This window comes from Lemur catta, chromosome 2, assembly GCF_020740605.2.
Source record: "Lemur catta isolate mLemCat1 chromosome 2, mLemCat1.pri, whole genome shotgun sequence".
NCBI classification, from domain to species: Eukaryota; Metazoa; Chordata; class Mammalia; order Primates; family Lemuridae; genus Lemur; species Lemur catta.
In genome coordinates, this window is record NC_059129.1 from 24932986 (window position 1) to 24951127 (window position 18142).

An 18142-nucleotide genomic window follows, 5' to 3' on the forward strand; every position below is an offset into this window, starting at 1 on the left:
CCGAGGGCGCGGAAGCAGAGGCTCACGGGAAGCAGGTCATCACTGCTACGAGGCTGGGACGACCAGAGTGCCATGAAGTGAAGAGCGAAGACCCTGGAAGGCAAAGACCTGGCGTCCCGCAGTGAGAGAGGGAGCGCCTAAGCCTGGGATCCCTAGCCCAAACCAATGTATGCCTCCCACGTATTGATTTGTGACTTTACCTGTAACCCCTGTCTCCCTGAAATGTATAAAACTAAACTGTAACCCAACCACAGCGGGTCCACTTGCTCAAGGCTTCTTGGGCGTGGCTTAGGGTCATGATCCTCAAATTTGAATCAGAATAAATCTCTTTAAAATTATTTTACAGAGTTTGGCTTTTTTTCCGTTAACACTACTTGGTTTTTATTTATCTCTCCCACCCCACTCCCATGAGCTGCTGCCTGTATTTCAGAGCCTTCTACAGTCTTGCCCCCTTTCGCCTGAGCCCTGGGATCTATACATTTTTCTTATGTTGTAGAAATGATGGCTTCCTTAAGTTCAGTAAGTGCTGCCGGTTTTTTAATCGTAGATTTCATTCTTCCTGATGTACTGTGTGTTCCAGGAGGGTTTTTAGGCAAACTTTTGTTTTTCCTTTTCCTTTTTGTTTTAAACTGTACTTTCTTTGTTAGGTCTTGTGCTGCTTTCTTTTTAAATAGTTTCTGTTCATATTAGGTGAGTTTTTTTGAAACAGCTTCGTTGCAGGAGACATATTATACCTATTTGGGAGAAGAAATGAATTATTTGACACAGCAAAACTGTGCTATTCAACGTGGTAACCATGAGTTACTTTTTGTGACTATTTACATCTAAATAGGAATTAAGTAATATTAAAAATTTAGTAGCTCATTTGCATTAAGCTACCTTTCAAAACACTGTGTAGTTATAACTTTATATAATTTATATAGATTAATAAAACAAATTTGCCCGTTGCAAAGTCCTGCCCCATGCAAATGTCAACACTCCTGCAATATTTCCTGCCATATTAGCAGTAGGAATTTTTTTAAAACAACAAACACTAATGATGGCAATGGTGATGGGCTGGTCTTTCTAGGGTCAGGGCGCCCTTTCTTGGAACACTGCAGTGCTCATCTAGATCCCCTTCAGAAAAGAACTTATTACCCACATTGCGGGGACAGCATTGACAGGCAGTCCTCAGGTGTTACCCTCTTCCCAAACTGCCTCCACTGAAAAGGGCCACTGTGCACAGCTGTTCCCCATCTTTCAACCATTCACATCCAAGCTGAGGGTGTGAAAACCACAACTCCACTTGCCCCCTGCCTAGGGCAACTCTGAACAGCCTTCCCAGCTTCAGAGAAGCTGGTAAGGTTGGTGGAGGCCTTCCCTGGAATGGCAATGTGGCCCAGTTTCTACCTCTTCCTGGTCCTGTGCACTCCCTTCCCCCTCCACAGGTGATGACTGTATGTGCATCCCCAGTAAACCTCCTGCACACAACTCTCCATCTCACAGGCTGCTCAACCTATGGCCCAACCTATGGGAGTTGGTGCCAGAAGTGATCTGGGAAAGCAGGGATGGGATTTTGGTGCCCAGTCACTGACCATCTGGCTATCCAAGAGGACCCCCCCCTACACACACACTGGTGGCAGGCGGAGCACGGATGTCCTCTGGCATAGGCTTAACCTTCACTAGTGGTCAACTGCAGCAGCCTACAGGTGCAAGGGAGTGTGCCTAGTTGGCACCTGATAAATTGTGGGGAATTAGTCAATGCATGGACAGTGGCAATTACAATGGCTATAGCTAAGCTGAGAGTAATTAATCAGCAATTAAGAGCTAATTGAGAAAGCCAGAGGGTCTCCTTGGTAGCATAGAAAGTAGTAGCTCTTATCACCTGTAGCTAAAGGGCAAAGAAAGCTGAGGGCCAGACCCAGGACTTGTTCATGAATAACAGCCAAAGAAGGGCAAACTCTCAATCTAGGGAGGCCTGCTATGCCAAGGCCAGTGTGCTGGTGGAGAAACAATGGGGCCCAACACATAAAGTGGGGATATCTAGGTGGATGTATCCCCAAATCCTGAACCCTAATTTTCCTTGTAACCTCTGATCTTGCTTAATTGGCCCTCTCCTCCCTTTTAAGAGCTAACTCTCTACCCTTGTTTAAAGACCATGCTGAGGCCACTTCCCTGCAAAGTTCACATCACCCTCTCCATATTTTCCCCACCTTCCAGCCTGGCCAGTGGGCTAATAGTTAGGGTTAAGTCACAATGTAACCCAGCTAGGCATGTGCTAGCAAGAAAAGGAGGAAGGGGACTATGTCCCCAGGAGCAGCAGGACCTAGTGCACATGGACCAAGTAGAGCTGGGAAAGTCCTAGTGGAACTGGATTCTGCCAAGGGCTGGGCAAAGCAAAGTTAGAAAATGGAGTTTATTGATTTGGGAACACCAACCTGGGATATAGGATTTACCATCCTGAAAAGGACCCCAGGGGATGGTGCAAACCTGCAACTAGGGTGGCATTTAGAAACATGGGAACGGTAATGGCCCAAACTAAACAGGACAAAAAGACTTAATTTGCTATAGCAGATATTGGAAGAAGGAATTAAAAGTTTCAGCCATGTGGATGTGCTCACTTAAATAATGCTTCATAAGGCCAGAAAAGCTGCCAGAGGACAGGCCCTTTAGCCATGCTGCAAGGAGCAAGGCATGGAAAGGCACCGGCATCATTAGTTGTGTCAGAGTGGCTCTCTTCTGGGGACCAAAGCAGGCTTAGGAGATGCCTTTGCACAGTAGGGCTCACAGCTAACAATGGGGATGAAAGGTCTCTGACCAGGTGGGTACAATCATCACATGGAGGGCAGACAGCATCGGCCAAGTGCATTTGACCTTCTTTGGGAGCAAACTTCTTTTTTTAACACATTGCCACACTAGAAAAAGAAAATTTTCCCTGGGATCACGGTGTTTTATTAAAATGAAACAATCCTTTCTAATTTGTCGTTTTTTATTGTTTTCTGTTCCTGAGTTATATGCAACACAATCCACATTTTTAGAATTAAATTGTCACTATTAATTGTAACAATAAGAACATCAACAAGTAAGATTTTCATGAACCAACTGCAGGGCTTTGCGTTACGACGTACTGGGCTCAAAACTAGCCCGAGTTAAATGCAACTCATATGGCAGTCAATGTGTTAAAAGGAGTGAAACCCTTTTACAGTGTAATATCTTAGAAATGCGTATTGTAAGACACACAAGTATGGAGCTGTTCTGGTTGAAAGGGAAGGGGACTGGGTGGCTGGGAGAGGGGCCCTGGGGCTGACAGCACAAGGGTTCTGCTCAAAGCATGAATGATATCATACAATGATGAGCCCTCACTCAGATCCTTTAGGGAATGCCAGAAATCCTGCCCTCAGCGTTCACTTCCCTCCAGATACCTGGACAGGTGGAAGGAGGCCTTTCACAGCTCAGAGGGAAGCCACAGAGAACTAAAACAATGGATATGACGGCATGAAGGATGCACTGCTCCCAGAGTATGCCTGGTTTGAGTAAGTGTTAATACTGCAGGTGGAGACAGATTTTGTGCTGGCAACTCCCGCATGAAGAAATCATTAGTGTGGACTCACAGGTTCATCCACCCACTTTGGTGTAGAAGAAAATGCACTAACTGAGGCTGTGAGTGCCAATCAAGGATGTCTTTCTTTTTCTCCTCCTTTTGTGGATGATGATGTTTGTTAAGCCTCTGAATTTTGTTCCAAGATTCGACCTACATTTTCCTTTCTGGCTTGTGCCACATGCAGTGAGCATGTGTCATGCCTGTTTCCTCAGCGTTCATCCAGCCCTTGGTCACCTGACGCCTCCATGACCATTTGGGTTTAGAAGAGGTCTGCATCTTTTTCAACACTGTAAAAGATTTGCTACAAGAAATTTCTGGCATCTGTCCCTTCTGAGGCTTTCTCTTGTTACTCTGGTGTTCTGCACACTGTCCACTGCCCACGGAACTTCCACACCCTCACATCTATTAACCTCCTCAGCCAGAGTTCCCCACTCTTCTGACATTTCCCATAATTTTTGCGTCACTGAGCTTTCACACTGTTCATTCTGGTTGAAACCGTGCCTCAAAGTGTTAAAGAAACCAGTGACTGAGAGAAATTCTTGAGCTTGCAGGGTAGCAGATAAGAAAACAACTTTCTGGAATGCTGAAACTCCCTCAGCTTGTGAGATTTAAAAAAACAAAAACAAAAAACCTGGCAGAAATCGGTTGGAACCAATAGGGCCAACTGGCCTCTGGGCAGAACAAACTTTGATGTCACAGCGGTCCCTTCCACCGCTAGTTTGCTAACTCCCCCACAACTTGCAAATAGGATCCAGGAGCAAGCATGAAGAGAGAACTGCGCATGCCCAGAACTTCCCAGCCCTACCCTTTCCTTCCACCAATCACCGGCTAATCCCAGAACCCACCCCTAAACATTTTTCTAATAAAATACTGTCTTAAAGCCAACACAGGGAGACAGATTTGAGCTGGACTTCTGTCTTCTTGTAGGTCGATTTGCAATAAAGCTTTTCTTTTCTCAAAAGCCCGGTGCCATAGTATTGGCTTCTAGAGCATTTGACAGCGAGCCACTTTCATTCGGTAACGTGGTAATGCCCGTCCTAGGGTCACTACTCCGCAAGCGATGGAATTTGGGTATATACTTCCAAACCCAATGTGGCTCCGCTTGGTGTTTCTCCGCTTTTTCTTTAGTTTCCTCAAGTGTAGAGAGAAGGTAGATGTGGAAGGCCTGAGACTCAGAAAAGGAGCTGTGGGTCAGAGTGGCCACCTCCGTAGAGCCTGCTTTAAAGCGCCTCTGGAAGAAAGGGATAAACACAAGCAGCAAGAGCTGGAGAGCCTCCTCTCGGCACCCAGACTTTCTGTCACGTATCAAGCCCTAATGATCCAGGCTCTTAGCCCCACCCCTACAGCCCCGCCCATCCCTAGCCGCCGCTGCGCGTCACAATCGTCGCACGTGGATGTGGTGCAAGTCGGCATCCGCACTTGACTAACCCCTGGGGAATTCACCCCCGGGCTGCGCCTGCCAGACTCCAGCCGCGGAGGGGCCTAGCCTGCCAAGAGTCCTTGCCCTCCCCCATCCGGTCAGAGTCCTTGCCCACCTACTGTCCACCCACTGTCAAATCAGATGTCCCACAGTTTATTGGAGCTTAGGGACGATGCCTTGTTCCAGAATCGCACCGCCAACTGGAAGGGGACAGGCGGTGGAACCCGGTGTTCCCCAGCACCAGGGCGCAGACAGCAGCTGGGGTCGCAGAAGCCCACCAAGGTGGCTACTTAAGTACTGGTGGTCCTTGAGACCTCGAGTCTAGCTCACTACCGGGGCCTCCGACTCTGCCCCTTCGAAGTCTCGCCCCTCGCAGTTCCCATGGTGACGGTAAAGACGCCTCAACAAACACCTTCTAACTTCATTTGTTCATTAACCCTTTGTTTCCCACAGTGGGGCAAATGTTCTCCTCATTTGTCCTTTGTCAGCCTTAATTACAGTGCTTTTTCTTTTTCTGGTGTGTTGATTTTTCTATTCTTTGTATTTGACTTTTATTTTGGCAACAATCGATTTTGTTAGTTAAATTTGGAGTGATGTTTAGCAACCACAACAGAAGTTTCAGCTGGATGTGCTGGGTAAAAAAAAAAAAAAAAGATAGGGAGAACACATACTTGAACGATGCTCTTTTTGACGCCTCTAGCCAGCAATTTGGGAAATGAGCTGATTAGGAATCAAGCTAGGAAGAAAATCTAGGAATGCAGGAAGGGAGGCACTCCTGCTCACAAGTCCACTCTTACTTCTGAGGCTGTGCAGAATGTTACGGGGTTTGCTCTTGAAAATTACTCATGTTAACTACTACTGTGATAGGGGAACACAGCCTCCATGGAGTGAATAATTAACAAATTGACGAGAATGGCAAACCAGGTTTTATCCTGGAACTCTGAACCCTCTCTTTCCCCCCAAGGGCTTCCCTTTAAGGAATCTGTGTGGAAGGCAAGAGGTCGTGTCAATTTTTAAATGCTAACGGAAATGCTTACCGGTTTCTTTCTGCGTGTCCTCCTCCACAAGACACACCTAGCTTCTTCCCCTGCAAAATCTAAAGGCAACCGGACCCAGAATGGGCTGGCATGCATATGACCACATCCTACCACGTGTAATTAGCTCGCTTTGGAGCGGGCTGCCAGAGTTTGCATTCGATCAGCCCCCTCTGTGAGCCCCGGGTGTGTCTTATTAAACCCTCTCTGCTTCATTCTCACCTTTCATACGTAAGGAGGACAAGGAACTTGACTCTAGCGCTATGTGAAGTTAGTGTGGTTAACGTGGGAACCAAGTAGAGCCCTCAGAACGATCCCTTCGCTCCGTTTTAACTCTTTTACAACTTACTCCAATTTTTTTAAACAACCCTAAGAGCAGGTCTTAGAGTCACAATTTGCCAAATAAGTGCTGCCCTCGCTCCATTCATTTTACTACATTTCTTACTTTGGAGGTGGCATTGTAGGGTTCATTCACGTTCGTTCTCTTTCTCCGCGGTGACCAGGCAGATGAAATCGCGCGACAGTAAAACGATAGGTGTGTGATATTACGCCGAGCATCTGCAGTGGGAATTAAGGGTGACACATACAGTAGTGTGTTGCAGAAGTGTTCTTAAAGGTTTCACGCGCCCCTGACCTCTCTCTTCAAAGCTCACTTTAATTGTTCCTTAAGGCGAGGGTTGACCATCGACGGTCACTGTAGGGATAATTTAGTCTCAGATGGAGTTTACCACCGCTTTGGGCTGTGTCCCCAAGCAACTGGGCTCAACGAAGACCCTGCTCATGCGCTAGGGCCTGTTAACCCCTACCCTACGTGGCTGGGCTTCCTTCAGCTGTGGTTGGGTCCCCACTGGAGGTGGAGGGGCGGGGTTCTGGATGCACGTGCCCGGCCCTCCACTGAGCAAGGATCCCGCGAGGGGTCCTTCCCAGCTCAACCAGGGAATCCTTGTAAGTTTCACGGGGTTACTTTGTTTGGACTCAGCCGTGCCACGTCCGGTTCGAGGGTCTGATCTAAGGTCCCTTCTGGGAGGGGAGGAGCGGGTTGTGGGGAGGAGACCAGGAAGACCCGACCGCACCGACTCTGTGCTACGGCCGCTCCCGGGGCTGACCGAGCCGGTGGATTGGAGGCTGGGGGCGGGGGAGTTGCGGAGACCGCTGTTCCGGGCGGGGGGGAGCAGAGGAACACGCAGCTTGAGTGGCTTCTGTGCCGCCGTTCCTCCCCTACGCCCGCACCGTTCACTAGCTGGGACGCGGGCGCCGCCGGAACCCTTGATCCGGACACCGGGAGCCTGGGAGGCCCGAGGGGGAGGCCGGAGGGAAGCGCCGCGATGACCGGTCCCCCGGGGGCTGATCAAAGGGCTGAGGGCGCACGAGCTGTGCTCGAATATATATAAATGCTAAGGTTTAGCTAATGACGGGTAAGGGGTGAGGGTGGAGGAGCAGAGTATTCTAAAGGTACTTGTATCTTCCACAACAGCTGCACGTGCTGTTCCAGTGTAGTCATTATTAATTTATTTTCAGAACTGAGCTACCGTGGGAAGAAAACTAACCACGAGGAAGAGCTGTGCTTTTACCTTCAAGCTTTGTACTTTACATCGTGCCAGAAGGTCTTAGAATAAATTGTTCTCGACAACTACACTGCGTAGCCCATTCTACAGACCACTGGGCAGTGTTGGCGTTGAACGACTAGCTGGGAAATTGATGAAAATTTCTCTAAATCTATGTATCTATAAAAGGGAGTGAATCACCTATCCTGCTATACTCCTTGTACACATACATCTCCACTTGACCATGAGGAGTATAAAAGGGGTAATTTCCATTGATGTAATGAAAGGGATTGAAATTTTCACTCTCCAAGAGTAACCCAGGATAATTGACCCACCCGAAACTTGAGGGAGCTTGTCCACCCAAGGGTCTGCCTAGCCAGGCAATAGGGGGAAAGCTGGCAGGGCTCTTCCCAGGTCTGTCCCTTCATAAATGAGTCACTTTGGGCCATTTGCTTATTCTCTCTGCTTTTCCATTTCCTCTTCAGAAAAATGGGATTCATGATAATGATGTCTCCCTCAGTGTGTAAGAAGATTAATAATGCAACATGCTTAGAATTGGCAGTGACACATAGCAGGCATTCCACTTAAATGTTGTGTGCTACAATCAACTGTAATTCTTACAACAATCTTGGCAGAAAATCTTAGAATTACAATTTTACAGATAAATAGCCTCTACTCCCCTTCTTTTACTTGATAATCTTCCCTAATAATTCACTGAGAAATAGATCCCATTAGGTGAGAGTCGAATCATCTTCTGAACACCCAATAAAATAATATGCACAGGTGTGCACCTTTCTTTCCCACATTATATTAGGAAATTTGTCCACCCTCTTGGTGGAAAAGCCAAACCCTAAGTAGAAAATTTAGATTGCATCCAATCTCACTTTTAAAGGATTTGTTCTGTTGGTTACATCTTTCTTTCCAGCATCTTCAAATTCTAACTTTTCATTTAATCATTTCTTCAGTATGCTGGCTTGTCACAAAAAGACAAATTCCTTATGGTTCCACCTACACCAAGTCCCTAGAATAGTCAAATTCATAGAGACAGTGGAATGGTGGTTGCCAGGTGCTGGGGTAGGAGGGAATGGTGAGTGTTTAATGGGTACAGAGTTTCAGTTTTGCAAGATGGAAAAAATTCTGGAGATTGGTTGCACAACAAAGTGAATGTAAATATATATATATATAGCGCGCTGATAGTGAAATCGTATTATCCATGGTCTTGTTCAACATCCCAAAACAAAGCCTTGATCTTCCCCTTTCCCACCCTCTATTCTTTAGCCTGAGAGATTATATCACCTGGCAAGATGTACACACGTACAGGGCCAGTGTCTCTAGGCACTCAACTTCTTATTGTAGGGTTTTTTGTTTTGTTTTGTTTTGTTTTTTGGTATCAGATGAGATTCCTGCAAAGAATATGTGTTATTTTTTAAAGCAAAGGACATAGTCTTTCTTCCTAGGTCTGACCCACGTGCAAATCATTGCGGGGCTCCATGTAAAGAGAGGCTGAAGAGAGAGAACCCAGATCCCTGACGACCTCACCCCAGCCTTCCCGCTGAGCTGCGCACTTTCCACTGTCCTGTCCCCAATGTCACGCCCTAAAAGACTCCATAGCCCTGGGGAGGTGGGTTTTCCCGAATTACAAAATGAGGATTCCCGAACCCGGTGGCTTTCGCTTCTCCCCTGCTTCATTCACTTTCACATTTCCCTTTGAATAGCCGCGTCACAAAACGGACAAAGGACTCATGGTCAATCCCAGGGCTTCATAAAAGTAAAGAAACAAATACTGGTTGCTGCACCTGACAACTACTGAAATTAACACTCCTCTAAAGCACAAAAACACGCTGGCTTCGAGGACCTCGTGGCGCAACGGTAGCGCGTCTGACTCCAGATCAGAAGGTTGCGTGTTCAAATCACGTCGGGGTCAGAGTTTTGGTTGTTTTTGGCTACTGAGAGTTATGTATATTAAATTCTGTACTGAGCAAAGCAAGCGTCTTGCCATTAACTCTCAACCTCAGACGTTCTCTTACCTTTCTTTAGCCCAAGGGGACTTCCCCCCTCCCCCGACCCCCCGTGAGTAACTCAGCAATGAACAGACACTTAAACTGAAGGGTAAGCATGACCTGGAAGCGAGGAAAAATCCACCAGCCGAAATTTAGGTCTTTCTTTTCAGATCCCAATCAGGACTTACCAGCTGACTTCAGTAGGACCTTAAAACAGCATAGGAGGAGACTTCCTTAATGAATTCACTCTGGTGTGAAAATAGCTTCTTTGGGTCCCAGGATAGGTCTCCCTGGGCTGATATCTGGGTCATCCTGATGAACATATCAATTTTCAACTCTCTCCCTCCCTCTCTCTCTCTCTCACACACACACGCCCCACTTTTAATGGTTTGAGCTTCTTTCAAAAACGTCTGAACATTGTGGCTAAAGAGAAAATACTGTGAAGTTGATTAACAATGTATGATGTTTAAGGGGAAGTTCTTGAACTCTCTCTAAGAGAGATTCCGTTTTGGAATTTAAATGCATCCTTCCAATCGGACTATGGAACAATTAAGTTTCAGGTATAAATTAGCTGTCCTGAACTGAGAGTGAAGAAAAACCCATGTTAGCAGAAATGGAGATAGTTGGGTACTTACCAAGGTTAAGTTTTCACTGCACCAGCCCACTTTCCCTTCAGTTTAAACATCTGTCCTTTGATGAGCCTCTGCAAAAAAAAAAAAAAAAAGGCTCTTCTAGGTATGTTTTTTAAAAAAGTCAATTGAACAAACCTTAGGACTTAGAATCATCACAATAATTGCTTACTTTGATGCTAAGGTGACTTGAACAGGCAACTTCCTAACTTCCAGGCAGATGTGCTAACTGTCCCACCACAAAGCCATAAACCCCAGACTTTTCTGTATATTTAATATATGTTAACTTCATCATGCTTCAGCCGCGTGCTTCAAGATTTATCCCCACTTCCAGACAGTTTGAGATTGCCTCTGAGTTTCTCATCCTTTTATTACAGGGATATACAAAGTGAAATGAAAAGATGTATAAAGTAGAGACAAAACGGTTTGGGGAATAATTGCCTTCGAAATCCAGAAACAACTCATCCGCCCTGGGGGTTTTGCTATTCTCTGAGCAGTCCTGGTGGCCCTGCCAGTTTTCCAGGACTTAGATTCTGGCGGCCACTAGGCCAAAGCTTTACTCAAAACAAATGAGTGAGGTGGAACTGGGAGTTGTCCCCTTTGGCACCCGAGCAGGAGCCTCTAAAGGACAGCAGTTGCCAAGGGAAATTCTACCCACCAGAGAATGCAGACCGGAGCAAATGTAAGGACACACTTGCAGCCAGTTGTCTTCCCTGAGGGCGCATTTGGGAGCTCCAGGAGCTCTCAGCTGGAGCCCGGTCCTACCTGGAGGACACAAAAGCCTGGCGACTGATGCTGGCCTGACCTGTCCTCTCTTTCCGTTCTCACATTAGTATTCCTGGAACCGACCTCCAGGACTGACTGCCCTGTCATCTACCTAGGGACAGCCATGCCTGACCCTCAATCCTTCTCTACTTTCAAACGCCTGGAACTTACTTGGAGCACTGACTGTCCCCCCATCTGTAAAAAGAAACAGGGGTGCTGCTGTGGGAATCTGCTATCTGGGTGGGTTGCTTGATTCTGAAGGTGTCCTCTTTTTTAGAGGGACTCTAAGAGCAATCTTCCTAATTTATTTCACAAACATTAGCCTAATCATAATAAGTTTATGCATATCTCTCTCACAGAAACACACACACACACACACACACACACACACACACACATGACATACACCAAGTACTGTTCTAGGAGCTGGGGACAAGTCAGATCAGAGAACAAAATAGACCAGGCCTTGACTCTAGAGGGGCGGGGGATGTAACAATTTCATAGTATAGTTGAAGAGATTTGGACAAACGACAAGCATAACACAAAGGGAAGTGAGGACACGTTGTTGGGACAGAGATTCTCTTCCTTCCAGCCCTTCCTGATACTGTGTACTTGACTCACATCTATGGGGAAAACTGTTTATTTTACTCTACTTTAAAAGAAGGTAATTGCTAATTTTTTTTCTTTTAAAAAGTAAAGTGTTTTTCAATATAAATGTCAAATACAGGAAATTGTGAAAAAACTTAAAATTACCCATAATTAAACCTCTCAGAGAAAATTAAGGATGTTGTGATGAGGTACAACCTCCTGGGTATTTTTCTATGTCTATATATCCTTAAATATTATTCTTTTGTAAAAAAAAGATTTTATGGAACGATTTTCCCATCAATACTATACTGACAGGTATTACCTATAAATTCAATGTGTATTTTTAAAACAGCTTTATTGAGATATACAATACTATTCACTTTATATAAGTGTACAATTAATGAATTTTAGTATATTCACAGACTTGTGCAGCCATCACCACAATCAATTTTAGGACATTTTTATAACCCCCCAAAGAAACCCTTTAGACATTAGCAGTCACCATTCCCTTCTACCCAACCCACCCCAGCCCTAGGCAACCACTAATCTACTTTCTAGCTTTATGCATTTGCCAATTGTGGACATTTCATATGAATAGGACCATTCAATATGTGGTCTTTTGTGACTCACTTCTTTCACTTAGCATGATGTCTTCAATGTTCGTCACACTGTAGCATGTTTTGGTACTTCATTCCTTCTCATTGCTGAATATTACAACATTCCGTTTGTATGAAAATACCATGTTTTATTTATCCATTTTTCTTTCTGGCCCAGGGTGTAGGGCAAGTGGGGAGGAACAAGAGTGACAAAAACTACAGTCAGAATGTGCCTCCTGAGCCACGGAGACCTCCCTCACCCCACGCAGGGATCTGTTTCTGACTCTGACCTTTGCTCAAGGCAACTGTACCTGCCTTGTTTTCTGACATGGATTTGCCTCCTGGTGTTGAAATTCCTGGGCTCCAGAGCTAGGTGGTGAGGACTCCACAATTATCAACCCCTCTACCATGCTAGGGAGTGGGAAGTGGGGGATCCAGCTCCTGGGAACACCCTGCCAGTCCCTCTGTTTAAATGTGACCCTTTGTCTTGCATTCCCATCCCTCCACCCCCTACTAAGCACTCAGCAAGTCAATGAATGTACCTCCAAAGGAAAGTTGTTGGAGAATGTATAGGGCTTCTATATGCCCAGGTTCAGGCAAAAGTAGTAAAAAAAAAAAAAATCAGTTCAGGCTACTGACTTGAGGGGTAACACCTACAGGTTCAATACAGTGATTGAATAATTTAGGTTGGGCCAGGCGCGGTGGCTCACGCCTGTAATCCTAGCACTCTGCGAGGCTGAGGTAGGCGGATCCTTTGAGCTCAGGAGTTCAAGACCAGCCTGAGCAAGAGCGAGACCCCATCTCTACTAAAAAAAAAAATGGAAAGAAATTAGCTGGACAACTAAAAATATATAGAAAAAAATTAGCCAGGTATGGTGGCACATCCCTGTAATCTCAGCTACTCAGGAGGCTGAGGCAGAAGGATCGCTTGAGCCCAGGAGTTTGAGTTTGAGGTTGCTGTGAACTAGGCTGATGCCATGGCACTCTAGCCTGGGCAACAGAGCTGAGACTCTGTCTCAAAAAAAAAAAATTTAGGTTGGCCCATCCACTTTTTCTCACTGGGGTAAAATACATATAACAAAATTTACCATCTTAACCATTTTCAATGTTCAGTGACATTTAACTATATTGACATTTTTGTGCAACCACCACCACCATCCATACCCAGAACACTTTTCATCTTGGAAAACTGAAACTCTGCACTTGTTAAACATTCACTCCCTCTTCCCCCTCCCTCAGCGTCTGGCAACCCCCATTCCACCTTCTTTCTGTATGAATTTGACTGCTCTAGGGACCTCTCATATAAGTAGAATCATACAGTAGTTCTCTTTTTGTGGCTGGCTTATTTCACTCAGCATAATGTCCTCAGGGTTCATCCATGTTGTAGCAGCTGTCAGGCTTTCCTTCCTTTTTAAGGCTGAATAATATTCCACCGTCTGCATAGACCACACATTTTGCTTATCCATTCATCTGTTGATGAACCCTTGGGTTGCTTCCATCTTTTGGCTATTATGAATGATGCTGCTATGAGCATGGTGTGCAAATATCTGTTTGAGACTCTGCTTTCAATTCTTTTGGATACACTCTATATCCATTTTGTTTCATGACACCGAAAGTCAGTGGAATCAGAATTCATGCCATGTTAATTGGGCAAAGCTTGTTACAAAGTAATGTGTATAAAATGACTTGTTTTCCTAAAATTGACTAACTTAATACAGTGATCCAAAATACCAAATTTTAAAAGTAATTGGGGCATTATCTGTCCTTCACTAGAAATTTCTCAGACTAACTTTTCCCCTTGGTGTGCAGCTTCCCAGTGAGGGCCAACTGTCTGCCAAGTCCCTGCTTCTCAAATAGAGAATCGGGGTGGGAGAAGAACCACTGGATGGAACATTTTTCTTCTTTTTTCAGGAATGGGGGAAGCAGAGAAGGGCACAGGGAGGACTCGGACTTGCCACTTTTATGGCGAAGTGGAAAGTGCAACTCAGTTCCAAAGTGGGTAAAGTGTGTTTTGGGGAGCCCCGCAGCATCCCCAACTTCCTCTGGGGTCTCATTCTCCCTCTGCACTTCAGGGAGAGAGGATGGTGGTTTTGGACCAGAGGCCAGGACATCTGCCTCTGCCTGTGCTCCTCAGTCAGGTGACAGTCAATTTCCAGAGAGCCTCTAAAGAGGATGCACTTCAGACAGGTGCAGGAACTTCCCAGACTGTGAGTGCTGAGCCAGCCACAGCAGGTGACAACAGATGGGCAGCCCACACATTTTCCTTCCCTCCACTGGGAAGGGGCATCTGGCCCTGGGGGACTCCACAGGCCATGTGGTCCGTCTAGGGTTACAAGGTTGGAGCCAACCCTTGTCCAGCCTTTGAGGAGGGGACCAAAGCCTACAACCAGGGGATAGCAGGGGCTGCAGGACCCCTGGGCATTTCCTCTCACCTGCACCCTTGGCCTGGGCTCACTGGGTGGAAACCCAAACTCCGTTCCCCTTCCTCAGCCTCCGGCATTCAGCTCTCCACACCCACCCTCACTTGGCTGGCTCTCACACCCCTAGGACAGTTCCGGACCTCAGAAGCCTCTAGAAACTCAGGTTGAGGCAGCCTGTAATGCTGATTTAGGAATGGCTGGGTTTCCCCATTGGGAGAAAGGTCCTGCCTTTATGTGACACCAAACATGTCTAGGGCCCCCTGTAGAAAAGGTGTTCAGTGGATACTTCATTTTAGGGACAAGGGAAAGGCCAATTAAATTTTTTTTTTGTTTAATTTGCCGAAATGATCCTTGAGAATGAATAGATTTTATTTATTCTTTATTTTTCAATTTTATTGACTATTGACAAATTATACGTGTTTATATTTATGGCATACAAAGTGATGTTAGGATATAAGCATGTGGAATGATTGAATCAAGCTAATTAACATATCTATCACCTTATTATCATTTATTACTGCTGTCTAACTGAACGACTGTAACATTTGACCAACATCTCCTCATTTCCTCCCCCACCTCACCCCCTCCCAGCTCCCGGTTAACTACCAATTCTGTCCTGAGTTTGATTGTTTTAGACTCCACTTATAAGTGAGAACATGCAGTATTTGTCATTCTGTGCCTGGTTTATTTCATTTAGCACAATGTCCTCCAGGTACGTTCATGTTGTCAAAAATGACAGAATTTTCCTCTTTAAAAGGCTGAATAGGCTTTCGGGCCAGGGGTGGGGAGGTCGCCGAGTTGGGGTGCAGCTTGGTTCTCTCCCCCCCCACACACCCCTGCCCTTCAGGCACCAGTCCTACCCTTCTGCCTCCGACCTACCCCCTGCTGCAAGCCTGGGGCACCCTACCCCCGTCCCCCAGCAGACCTCCCATCACCGGTATCCAGAGCTCCAAGCTCCCCGGGGGCCACGACGTGCCTGCTGAGCAGGCAGCAGCAGGTGCCTCCCCTGCGAAGGCCAACTGCACAGAACGGCCACGTGAAAAGCAAAGGAGACTTCGCCCCCCAGTTAATAGCAATTGTTTGGACATTTTAATGACAACTTCTCATTTTAATCAGAACGGAGACCCATCAGATGGGGCATTATCTTCGTCCTAAGGCTGCCGGCGAAGGCCCGCGGGTCTCTCCCCGACTCCGCAGACACTCCCAGCACAGGGACCGGTGGCCCCCAGCCCTCTGGGAAGTGGAGTCCTTCCGCCCGGACCCCGACCTGGCGCGGTCGCCTCCAAGTGCGCAGATGCGACTCCACACGGAGCCTCGGGCTCGAGCCTTTTGTCTCCCCGCACTCCGCGGGTCCGGCGGGCGGCTGTGTCCGCTCCTCCCGCCCCTCTCAAGCGCAGCCCACCCGGGCGCAGTCCTGCGGACGGAGCCGGGCTCGCAGCACGTCCACGGGTAAGAACCTGCGGGGCCTGGCTGCGCGGGTCTCCGCCACTCGCTCGTTGTGCACGCGGCTCGGACACCCGGCCGCAGCCCGAGCAGGACCAGGGCTGGGCCTCGCCCGGGTCCCCGCCCCACCCCGGCGCGCAGCGCGCTCCTCCGGGGGCGGTGGGGGGGGGGGGGGTTCGGGCTGCGGCGCGCGCCGGCGCCCTGGGCTCATCGCGGAGCGAGGGTCGTCCGCGGGCGGGGCTGCCGCTCAGACCTCTGGGAAGTGGAGTCCGGGAGCAGAGGATTCTGGGAGCGTGAGTTGGGGCTTGTGCGGGGCCGCTCGCTGCTTTGACCTTAACCTTGTCACTTCACCGGTCTTAGGGTTCTGAACTTATGGGACAGAAAGAAAAAAATGGGGCCCGTGTCTTACCCATCCCCCTTCTGTGCTTTGCTTTGTCAGAGTTTTGGGGTCTGCCTGTATTTGAGGGCCAGTGCCAAGGAATCAGCCTGTGTATTTTCAGGGTCTTAAAGAGTGAATGAGCAGTCTGCGCTGTAAAGGTCCCATCTATGTACGGCTTTGTGTTTATGAAATATTAGGGATGAAGCAACTGTGGGAAGCCCAGCTTGCAGTTACCGCTACCGTAATTACAGGCAGGCCACGTTATGGCCACTTGTGTGCTTTTGAGTCTCATGGCAGTTTCTGAAGGTTCTGAAACCAGGTGTGTGACAGGCCCAAGGTTCACTATCCTGACGTCCTCCTGGTTTTGCCTTTGTCAACAGAAAAGAAGCCAAACTTTGTAAAATAACTTAAAGAAATTTAATCTGAGCCAAATTTGAGGACTATGAACTAGAGCCTCGCCCAAAAAGCCTTGAGCAAGTGGACTCGCTGTGGTTGGGTTACAGTTTTATACATTTCAGGGAGACAGGAATTACAGGTAAAGTATCAATACATGTAAGGTATACATTGGTTTGGCCCAAAAAGGTGGGACATCTCAAAGCAAGGGCTTATAGGCTATAGATGAGTATAAACTCTTTTGATTTATAATTGATTAAAGAAATGAAGCTTTGTCTAAATGCTTGGAATGTTTTAAGTTAAGATAAGGAAGTCTGTTAATCAGAGACAAGCCACTGGTCATACTCAAATTCAGTGATTTGGTATGTAAATTGAGGACCTGCAGGTGTGTCTTGCGTAGAGTTAGGCCTGTTAATGACTTACAGAGGATATCTACAAGAAGGGAGGGGAGCATGTCTGACCTCTCTTCTCATGGTCAGCAACTCAGTTTTAGGGTATCCCCTTGGCCAAGATGGGGTCCATTCAGTCAGCTGGCAAGGAGAACTTAAGATTTTTAGTTCACACCTTAGTGCAGCATGTAGTGACTAATCTTGTACTCCAGATGATGGTCTTCCAGCCATGGAGATTATTTTACCCCAGTAATAGAGGTTCCAAGCAAAATAGAATTACTTCTGAGGCCCTTGGACTTGAATGTATAGGAATAAACCTTCTGGATGGGAAGACAGAGGGAGAATGAGTAAGAATCATTCTGGAACTAGGCAAAACCTCACAATCTCTCGGGAGCTTCAGAGCAGAGGCAGATGATTTACACAAGGAGATAGATTATGTATTGCTGAAAACTCCATGTTCCTCTCATCTGAAACAGTGAATACTGAGGAAGTCATAACAATAACAGGACAAGGAAGGGAAACTGATCATGGATTATCTGACCGTTGAAGTTGAGGAAGGTAAGAACTACAGAAATAAACATGGAAGAAATAGCAGAAATATCTTCGATGAGAATGAAAAGGTCAAGTGCCCCCACATGATTGAAAAAGGGAAGCAGACACATGTCAGGAGAAGGCCCTGAAGTACACAGTAACTGTTCTGGAAATCACTTGTAGGCTCCTTGTAGCTCATTCTCCAGTCCCATCTTCCTCTTTCAGTGCTGCTATGCTCATCCACATTCTCTCTGAAGCTGTGGATGGGAGAATATTCCATAGTGTTTGCTTTGTGAAAAGGACAGGTAACACTTTTTCATTCCTGATACGACATGACTGTTCCAAAAGGTTGATGTGTTGTGAGTTTGTGAGTTTAACTTTTTGATCAAAACTTAACTCTATCTCTGCCTGGATTTTTTGAGTTAAGTAGA

General features: G+C 46.7%; 1 non-coding gene across 1 annotated transcript; it reads left to right on the forward strand.

Moving 5' to 3' along the window:
- The first annotated feature begins 9430 nt into the window (after positions 1-9430).
- On the forward strand, positions 9431-9502 carry TRNAW-CCA. Its single transcript has one exon. It is a non-coding gene; the product is annotated as a tRNA-Trp (tRNA).
- The last annotated feature ends 8640 nt before the right edge of the window (positions 9503-18142 follow it).